The sequence below is a fragment of the Homalodisca vitripennis genome, unplaced genomic scaffold (genome assembly GCF_021130785.1).
Source record: "Homalodisca vitripennis isolate AUS2020 unplaced genomic scaffold, UT_GWSS_2.1 ScUCBcl_3613;HRSCAF=9238, whole genome shotgun sequence".
Lineage (NCBI taxonomy): Eukaryota > Metazoa > Arthropoda > Insecta > Hemiptera > Cicadellidae > Homalodisca > Homalodisca vitripennis.
In genome coordinates, this window is record NW_025779769.1 from 102,247 (window position 1) to 113,534 (window position 11,288).

The following is an 11,288-nucleotide window of genomic DNA, read 5'->3' on the forward strand; positions in this document are numbered from 1 at the left end:
TGAAGAAAAAATATAGCTTTAACATAGTATTCTTACCTTACTTTTTGTGTAATGAAGTTTTCAAAATGTTCACCCAAAAATGGTAAGTTTATAAGAAATTCAAAGCTATTGATAAAATCTTATGTTATTGAGAATAACTTTAATGTAAATGGGCTCAAGTAACAAAATTAAACTATAAATACAGTTTTGAGATGAGAAATTAAACTATCAATCACATATATTATTTAAGAAATTAAATTGTTATTTACTTTTACCTGTCTTAATTCCATTCAGATTGATTATGTGTATTTAATGCAATAAATGAGGTTTTCTTAAAAAAAAGAAAGATTAATGGAGTTTATAAAATAAATGTGACATACATAAGATAACCCACCTCAGATTTTCCAACATCCTCTTTCACTGCACTGGATACAATTTTGTGATAGAAACCAATGCTAGTATTGGAATCAGAGTCCGAGTCATTAATAAACTCAGGGGTACCAGGCCGGTTACTTGTTCGCCTCAACGGGTCCACTTTGCCCCTCTGGACACTCTCCAGGACTGCAAAACATTATCCAGAACTGAGCCAACTCAAAAAATTCAAAAATGTTTTCGTTTATGTAAAAATTATTATAAATCAACGGGTAATGTTCTTGTACCTGAGTTAAGAATTGTTAACTTATTTATTATGGGATTGTGGATTCAATCATGGTTCCTGAATAGTATGAAAAAAATATTTATTCCAAGTTTAAAGCTTCAAATCAACCATCACAACAAAATATATACATATAATTCCACTATTTATAATTGAAAAATAGACATAATAAAAGAACAACTAATACGTTGTGTTTGTTAAAGCTTAAGCTTATGTTATGAATCGGACACTCTGTTGGTTCCCAGATTTAAGTACATAACATGGTAAATTATAAACAAGAACCCAGAAGGAGGAGGACTGCTTGGCAGACTAAAAATAAGGAGGAGTGACTATATTCATAAGGATACGGATAGAATGAGACGCAGAGCTTCAAATCCCGTGAAAGGTTAGTTACGTTCACAGACAGCAAATATTTATGCAGAGAGTATTTGAAAGACTGTTCAAAGACATGACATGTGCTTGAGACTGTTTTGGCAACTATATAGAACAGTCTCAATAGAGAGAAAAGTTATAGTTTTCAGATGTATGCAATAAAATTTTGTTATCTTTATTGGTTTACTTTTTACTTCAAAACAGAGGTTACTTTCTGGATAATCCTTGTATTTTATTTACTAACTCAATTTATGAGGATGCTTAAACCATATTTCTAAATGTTGCTTTAATGAGTTGATTTAACACTTTGTACCCTGGGCCCTTAATCCATGTTTCAGCGTAGCTCCCTGGGGGTTTTATGATGCTTTTAAAAAATTCTGTTTTAATTACAGTAATTATGTTATAAACTCATACTATTTATCTTTTTAAAGATGGAGATACATACTTTTGTTAAATGTATACAAATATAAAGTTTATTTTCAAAATAAATTATTACATAATATTGAATGTTATGTAAAAAATACAAAAAAAAGTTTTTGCTACATAGCTTGTTAGTTCAGGTAGTTTGCCTTAGTGTGATAATTTTTAAAGCACAATGGTCTGAATCAAATACAGGATCTCGCACATTTTCGTTTAGATCGTTCATAAAATCAATATTTGGTCCCAGGTGTGTATCAAAATCATCGTCACTCTCTCCAAATTGGAGTCAAACAAAAGATCGCGAATTGCATCACTTTCGATTTCATTACCCTTATTTAAACTCAAAAATAATAAGTAAAAGAATATAAAAGAAAATCAACAGAAAGTCGAGAAGAAATAACAAAGCGAGTGTAAATACGAAACAAAACACGGATAAAACCTCACATTGCTTGCATTTGCCTTTACTTCATTCAGTAAGAAACTAAAGTTCTGATTATTTACAAACAGTTAAATTCACATTTAGAATTCATTATAAAAATATCTGCTTCAGTATTTTGTCGGCAAAATTTGTAGAAAACTTAGTAAAGACATCACTAAGACTCACGACAATACACAACGTGAAAACACTACAAAGCAAACTGACCAGTACCGACGATCAGCTGCGGCGCCTACAATCAGCTGTCTAGACTCGCTTGTAGTACGACGAAAAATATACGTATTTCATTACTAAAACGTGACCCAGGGATCTCAAAACCAACAAATACGAACTTAGACAACCAATGAACATAATCAAAATGTTTGAATCCAAAAATAAGATGACTGAGCTGAATAATACAATTAAAATAACACGACCCAAGCTATACTCGAGCACCCGGTAGCAGGCGCTGCCGACACGGCCCGACCTATACTCGGGCTCAGGGTACAAAGTGTTAACAATGCAATTGCAAAACACAAAGGGGCATAAGTCTCTTCTTTATTCAAAGTAAAATAATAGAAGTGAGGAAAGACAGTAAATTGTGCTTCAAGATTATAGAATTTTAGAGTTAATATTCAATATGCACTTACATTCTTCAAAACGATCTTCACTAGATGATGAAGAGAACACATCATAGATTGATGTCCGGTGTTTCTTTCTCTATAACATAACAGTGTTCATTAATAAACGATTCTGTAATTAGTAGCTGAAAAAATTATTCAAAGCCTATGGACATGTTATGCCATTGGGTTTGGCACAAACAAATGACAACTTAGAACCATTTACTAAAGGAAACTAGTTTGTTTAAACAATTATGTTATTACTACTACAACATTATAATGTTTCACTTAAAAAGTGTTAAAACTATCACACCTTGACTTTTTAAACATTTAAATTATGAAATTCAAATCTGCATATTTTAACATCAAACTGGACCATAAATACATCTTGGAGAGACATAATTTCTTCAATAAAGTCTAAATAACCATGTGGAATTGCTAGTCTCCCCATTGCCCCTTCCCAGTGTTGGGGGGCACAAGGAAATACCAATCAGATATGTTGAATACTGTGGTGAAACTAACCAACACGGACTACAACAGCAAACTGAAATGTTGAAAAAACAAGACATTCTGGCAAGACATACGTATTCCCAGAAGCTTCAAGGATAAAAAAAAAGACAACCACCTGTTGCTAGAGACCCAAGTAGAGCCACTTCCTGGAGTGGGAAGAGTAAGTTCCCATAGTCCCCCATAGTTATGGTTAATAAAGAGGGCATATAAGACCGTAGGTTGCATTGAGTTGGGCTATAAATTATACTGTATTTCAAAATAGTTCAAAAATTTGAGTTAATTTATTGAGAATGGAGGTATCTGAAACATACAATGGATAAGAAATACTGACAAAGTCAACAGTACGCTATATCATTAGTTAAGGATGAAGAGACCATAGCAAAATACCTAAAATGTTGGAAATCATAATGGCACCTGATGCAACAATGGGAACACCCTCATCATCTAGGTTTACACTTGATATTGTAATTTAGATGCCTCTAATATCGAAAAGATGCAGAGTTTGCTTTGAACTTATTTTTCACTGTGATTTTTTAGATCTCTTCAGACGGACTCCAGATTCCAGGAATACTTTAATATATTATTCCAAAAACCACGTCAACCACAGAACCTGCAGTTTGCAGATGATACGACTCTTTTTTTTCAATGCAAGATCAAGCGAAGTTTTGGGAACAACAGGCTTTTGTTGATATCAACAACTGTGTCCAATACTTCAACAGCCTCAACCTCACAATAAACTCTTCAAAAACCAACGTTTTTAAATTTTTCTTTGCGCACTGCTGCGGGCAAACCAGTGCGGACCTGCCATCTTGAATGGCTGACTCCACACTGGACGAAGTCTACTCTTCAAAATTCCTTTGAAATGTACCTTGATCGAGGACTGACATGGAATGTGCACATTGATCATGTTTTGCGCCAAAATCTGCTCAGGCATCTTTGTTCTGAGGTCTTTAGCAAAATACTGCCCGAGTCAGGTACTGATTACGGCGTATTATGGCTTGATATACCCCCACCTGGCCTATGGAGTGATCCTTTGGGGAGCTTGCGCTAACACTCCAGTTCCAAAGAGTTTTCAGACTCCCAAAAAAAAGCAATTTGAATCATCGCTAAAATCAAATTCAGAGAGTCGTGCAGGCAAGTTTTCAAGAAATTGCAGCTGTTGACTCTGCCATGTCTCTACATATTGGAAACAACTATGTTTTGTGTGAATAAATGTACCTTAACCAGAGGACAAGACATACACATGTATGAGACACGTGGCAGAGCAAACTACCGAACTGGTAGACACAGAACGGTGGTTTATGAACGCCTGCCTTCACAAGTGGGGTGTTCAATTCCTCAACAGACTGCCCAATCCAATCAAAGATGCTCCAACACCAAAGGCGTTTAAGACTCACCTAAAACGCTTCTTGGTGTCTCAAGCGTTTTATAATACAGGTGAGTTTTTTGGCTTTCAACTGGGAGGCCGGCCCAATTTGAAGAATGACACCGCTGTTCGAAGTGGGTTGCATTGGAGATGAATGAAAGAGGTGTGACTTTAAACATTGTATGTCTGTATGTGTATTATAGTATGAATGACTGAAATTTTAGGATATTATTATTAATTGACGCCATACGATGTATTATTGTCTCAGCAATAAAACAGATTTGATTTGATCTAGAACCTGACATTTTCTAGATTTGAAACAACACAACTTTACTGCAATTAGCACACTCAATACTCCGAGTTTTGTTTTTTATAACTTTATATAGGGTGAGTCAGAAATATGGTAAAAATTTTAAGACGTGATTGTAGAGCTAAAAATAAGGAAACAAATGTTATATAAAGGTAGGTCCGGAAACGCTCCAATAGTGAGTAATGGCTGGCGAAAGATTTTGCTTTATTTTCAGTTCACCTGATGAAATTAAGTGATTCTGAAATGTTTTGTTCTTACTTTTTAACTCAAATAAGGTGGATTTATAAGGAAAATCACCTGAATAATCAAATAAAACCACTCTAGAGGTTGTAGTGTGAACATTTTTTGAGAAAACGTATGAAATTTTTCCAAAAATCTAATAACACAAATACCGTTTTAAATGTTTAATGTCCAATAACATTGTTAAATGACCAATAAAACAAACTGTTTTTCCTAATACAGATTGTAGAGAATTTAATTCTGAAAAACAACCGTAATAAAGCAAAGTTAACTAAATGTGTAAAAAAGTTATGAAGTTGACTCCTCACGTATTACAGTACACAGCAGACTTTTGCTGTTTTATAATAAGGAATGAGTATCTGATTGGTAACAGCTGGTAATAATTAATAATTTAAACAACAGCTGTTTTAAACATTTTTAAAATAATAAATAATCAGCTGGGCATTTATTATTAGATGACATATGTCACCTCATTGTTGAACAAAACAACAAACTGTAAAGATACTGTGCGTTTGCGTTAAGTATTTTAACCAGTTATTTTCATCCATTTTATTAGTGATTTTGTGTTTTGTGTTTCATTTATTAAATATGGAATGTAATATTCATATTGTGTATTCAAACTCTGAATTAGCAGACATGCATTTAATGTATGGTTTGGGACGCTGCAATAGTACTGCAGCAAGACGTCTGTATTGAAGAGAACTTTCCTAACCGCAGGTGTCCAAGCACAAGATTTTTTGCCACTATTCATCAACGCCTATCTGAAACAGGTTTCTTTGAAGTCTTCGTAGCATAGTAATGCAGGCATCGCCCGATCATGTAGGACTGATGAATTAGAAGAGTTGGTTCGTAATGAAATTTCTGATTATTCTGAAAAGAGCACTAGAGAATTGTCACTACAGTTCAATGTAAGCTAATCTAGTATTCGGAGAATACTACACGAGTACCAGTTTATACCCATACCACTTCCAGCATGTCCAAACTCTTTTGCCACAAGACTACTACTCTCCCCGTGTTGCTTTTTGTCTATGGCTTCTGGGAAAATGTGCTGATCCAAACTTTTTAAATACAATTTTGTTTAACGATGAGGCTCACTTTACAAGAACAGCTATCATTAATTTCCATAACAACCACACTTGGGCAGACAGAAATCCTCATGCTATCAAACATAATTGCCCACAACATCAGTTTTCAGTAAATGTTTAGGATGGAAATCTCAGCAGATCATTTAGTCGTATTCATGCTTGCTCCCAGGCTTAATGGTGTGGTGTACTTGAACTTTTTAAGAGACGAGCTACCTAACCTGCTTGATGATGTACCTCTGCATTTGCGCCAAAATATGTGGTTTGTGCATGATGGGGCAACCTGCGCACTACTCTCTGGCTGTTCGTGGACATCTAAATAAAAGTTTCACAAATCAATGGATAGGCAGAGGTGGACCAGTTTCATGGCCAGCAAGATCACCAGACTTAAATCCCTTGGACTTTTACCTTTGGGGACATTTAAAAACATTAGTTTACTCTTCCTTAATAGATACCATTGAAGAACTCCGATTAAACATTTTTAATGGAATAGAAACCATTAAGCAGACACCTGGAGTTTTTGAACGGGTCCGAAACTCGATGAGAAGACGCCTGAACTTGTGCATTTTGAATAACGGAGGTCATTTTGAGCATCATCTTTAATCTTCCGGTGAGATTTACACACTTTTTTACACACTTAGTTAACTTTGCTTATTATTGTTGTTTTCAGAATTAAATTCTCTACAATCTGTATTAGGAAAAACAGTTTGTTTATTGGTCATTTAACAATGTTATTGGACATTAAACATTTTAAGACGGTATTTGTGTTATTAGATTTTTGGCCAATTTCATACTTTTTCTCAAAAACTGTTCACACTACAACCTCTAGAGTGGTTTTATTTGATTTTTCAGGTGATTTTCCTTATAAATCCACCTTATTTGAGTTAAAAAGTAAGAACAAAACATTTCAGAATCACTTAATTTTACCATGTGAACTGAAAACAAAGCAAAATCTTTCGCCAGCCATTACCCACTAATGGAGCGTTTCCATAACTACCTTTATATAACATTTGTTTCTTATTTTTAGCTCTACAATCACGTCTTAAAATATTTTACCATATTTCTGACATAGAAGCATAAATTTCTCAGATATTATCGTTAACCTATTCAAAATTAATTTGTCATCTTTTAACATAAATTATCAATAAAAAACGAAAAATGACAGACTATTACGTTCTTCATCATGGTCTTACCTATTACGAAAATATTGCACTTTTGTCTGTCAGTACTATCACTAACTAAAATGTACTTAGTCACAATGACTTTCTACAGCAATTACATTTTTAGGCATAGATAAGAAGTAACATTATATAATTCAACTGGGTGGTTATCAACAGCAATCATTTAATAAACAAGTATTCCTACAAAATGCAAAACAACAATCCAGATAACACTGCCAGATACAAGTTGAACAAGGCTGAAACATATACACTTTAAACTCACTACCTCAAGCACAAGAAAACAATACGTTACTATATGAATACATGTCTACAATAGACAATAATGTCAAATATAAGAATTTTTTATCAGTAACACGGGAAAGCAAAAATTAAGTACTTAAATTGTTTTACCTTTCTGTTTGGGGAAAGTTTTTTTCTGCAAAGATGGGGATTTCTTCTTTCCTTTCCTTGGTTCACTCTGTGGAAGAACAGCATTTTTCTGCCAAACAGTTTCCGTACAATTTTTCTAATACTTTCTCAGACATTTGAACGGACTCACTTGAACTGGCAATGCTAATCAACCTCATCCACATCGTCACTTAATCTGAACAATAATCAAGCATACAATTAAGTTCAAATCAGTTACTGAGATTTTTCGTTAAATACGGTTTTAATACATTTGTTGACAAGATAAAATTTGTTTAAAATATGTTAAAAAAACTTTTTTTGTGAATAAATACCACTTGTATTTTGCTTATGTATATAATTAGATGTGAACGATGGAAAATTTAATGGCAATTACTTCACATCTTTGTAATAAAATTGGTTTTTGTAGCATTTATCCAGCATTAAAATTCAATTTCAATTAAATTTGATTAAATTTACAAATAGTATTGTTTAAAAGGCATTTTGAATGATGATGTTTTTGCAAAATCACACTTATTTTAGTATGTACCTGTAAAAATTGTGTTTAATTCTAATAGTGGACAGTGGGTTTTCGCCTGGGTGACAAACCATTTTCACTCCAAGCAGAGATATCCACTAAATCCTTTTCCACACTGTTGACGACACACATTTTAAGTGTCATATTTTTTGAAATTATGAATTGGCACTTAATATGATTCCAATAAAAAACATGTGAATCAATGAAATAAAAATTCTTTTAATGTTCAGTGATCTTTTTTGTTTGTTTTTTTTTTGGTATTTTTAAAAAGCCAGTGCTCATACAAAATTAGGCAAAATTATAATTATTAGTAATACACAGATTTTTAGCACTACGTCACCAGCAAAACTTCTATATAGTAAAACTAAATATTCAGAACTTTGGTAAAAATCAGTTCCAAATCATAGCAAATTCAAATAATGGAGCATTTGGGAAATCTAGTTATAGATAATAATTAGAACGTCATACAAAACTTTAGATATTTTTTTTATTAAAAAGTTGAATTGGTGAGTACACAACAATTGATAACTTACAAGTTAACATTATTCATGATAAGAATATTGTATTAACAAGAAACGTCTAAGAATTTATGAGCACTAGTGAATGGAGGATGAAATTCATTAATGATTATACACAGTAAATTTAATCAGTGACAAAAACTTTTTCCTTCATATAAAATTTGAACTGGCAAAGACTAACAGACAAATTGAATGCAGACTAAATTATACGATTCACTATACTCCCTTTTTAAAGATCTAAATTTTTAGTTACCATTTATTGCTTTCTCATTGTTGATACTCCGAGACATGAAAATCTCGACAAAACGAAATTACTGTATATTTGTTATGTTTTATGGCAACAAAAAAGTGGTCCAGAAACGTTTTATTAATAAAGGCTTAGAATCTCATGTTAGCAGTTAAATATTGTTTGTTAGATTTGATATTAGCTTAAGATATAAAATCTTGAACATACTCACCCCACTAATTAACAGAATTTGTCGATTATTACTTCCAATGCAATATCTCAATTGTATCATTCTATCATTAGCCAATTTTAAGAGTTAAAATCCAAACTTATCTAGATGTATCCATTCACAGACCTACAAGCCCCATATAAAAATTTGTCTCTTTGGTCAATAGCAATACAAGTAAAACATTTTCTTAAAAACCTCATTTTTACTTGGATATTATTAAAACACATCATTTCAAGTGATGGCCATAATTTTTATTTTTTAGATCATTACAATATTTATTCCATTAGCATACACTAAAAAAGTTAATATTTTTATTTAAGTTTGTACCTTGGTGGCTGTCATTGACAAGAGTAGTTAAATTGTTGTGTTTATTTTATTTACCCTATAGGGCCTATGTGATTACTACATGTAAGTAAAGTAGCATCTTTTAGTTTTTGTTAAAATTACAAAACAAAGCCTCAAAAGACTACTCTCTGTAATACGTTAAAGCGTAGACAAATATTAATCATCTTACCTTTTAGCCAAGTCACTGCCATAATAGTTCTTCAACACATTTTCTGTTCTTCCTGTAATGTGCTTTCAGCTATTTTTCTTTTGTTTTTTATTCTTGGACTTTTTAAAGAACAATACAAATTTTGATTTTCCTGCAGGGTATTTTTTTCTATCTTTTGGGCTGTGAAGTGAATGAGTCGTTCTCGGGAATAACTGATTTCTCTTGGGTATCCTTAAGCCCAATTACTTATGTGTTCAAATTTAGAATTGACTTCTGTTGGAGGAATGAGGTTTAGCTTTTGGTGAACTAACAATTATTGGAGAATGTTTCTCATTATTTTCTTTCACATTAGTCCTCAGTGGTTTTACAGTGATTTTCTCCTTCTTTGCTAGTTTTCTTTCTATTTAACTAGGTTTTTATAGATGTTGATGATTTCTTTTCTTTCTTTCTTTGGCTCAGTCACTTTATCATCCACACATTTTATATTACTATCTTTCAGTACTGGCGACAAGCTAATCTTTCTTTTATCTTTCTTGAAATCACTGGGTCCATTTTATTATTCTTTGCAACAGCAGTTTGATGGTCGTTTTTTAATTGACGACTCAAGCTGAAACATGTCAGATACAGAGGATTCATTGCTGGACCTTAATTTCTTTTTCGGATTTTCATCAGGTTTGGGACTTTCACCACATGATGTTAGACATTTTTTATCTTGAGGTGAAAATTGATCACAAATATTCTCACAAGATCTCAAATTGATGCTTTCTACATTACTGTATTTTAACAGTCAATGCTTTTCTTTACTTTTCTTTGCTTTTATTTCTAATGAATGTTTTTTCTCACTTGAATTACGGTTGTACTCTTCAAGCTCTCCTCAGTTTCTGGTGTTTCTGGAATGACCTTAACACCACGTCTTCTTGCTATTTTAAAGAATCACTATCATATGCAGGTGAGAGGGATGTCTCACTTAAGTCACTTAATCTTATTGAATCTGATCTAGAACGCAGTCCTTGATAAAACTGAATTTTTAGTAAAAGAATCATTATTCTCATTAACATCATATTTCAGTTCTGAGTTTTCTATTATGTCAGTAGAAATATCACTATGTTCACTGAATCTTGGAGATTTTCTCTTTTTACTCCTTTATTGTTTCAAAGAAGAATTTTTATATTCTATTTTCTTCACAATTTAAACCTTCTAATTGTTTCGTCTTTATTTAATGAGCTACAAAAAATTATACCTTTGGTATTTAAAATTACTAGTAATATTTTTTACATCATTACTGGAAGTTTTCAGTCTATTTTCAAACAATATATTACTTGTTTCTATTTTGCTTGAATTACAACAAAAATTATCTTTGTTTTCTAAACTGGTACTAACGTTTACATCTTTACAAAGACTCCTTAGCTCGTATCATCAACTTTTATTGAATTAGATTTACTTCTTCTACTACTCCTTACTTTAGTCCTTCTGACTGCGCTATATTTTGACATATCAACAGGGAAACAGACAGATGCTCTTAACCTCTTTTCCTTTCCCTTCATTATATTTTTCGTCAAAGACTTTAACCTGAGCAACATTTTTTTTCAATCTGATATTATTCTTGGGTAGTTGGTTTTCTTTTTCTTTGTTACTTGATTCAAAGGTGTCACACAATTTTTCAGTATATGAGTTGAAGTTCTGCTTTATTTTCTGTGCTTTTGAAGATAGTTCTGAAAATTAAACCAACCGTTAGAGAACAATAACAACT

General features: G+C 32.5%; 1 long non-coding RNA gene across 1 annotated transcript; it reads right to left on the reverse strand.

Annotated features, from left to right (window-relative positions):
* Positions 1 to 386: 386 nt before the first annotated feature.
* On the reverse strand, positions 387 to 7,564 carry LOC124372624. Its single transcript, XR_006923351.1, has 3 exons — positions 7,541 to 7,564; positions 2,492 to 2,559; positions 387 to 540 (listed from the first exon to the last, which is right to left on the reverse strand). It is a non-coding gene; the product is annotated as an uncharacterized LOC124372624 (long non-coding RNA).
* Positions 7,565 to 11,288: the final 3,724 nt, after the last annotated feature.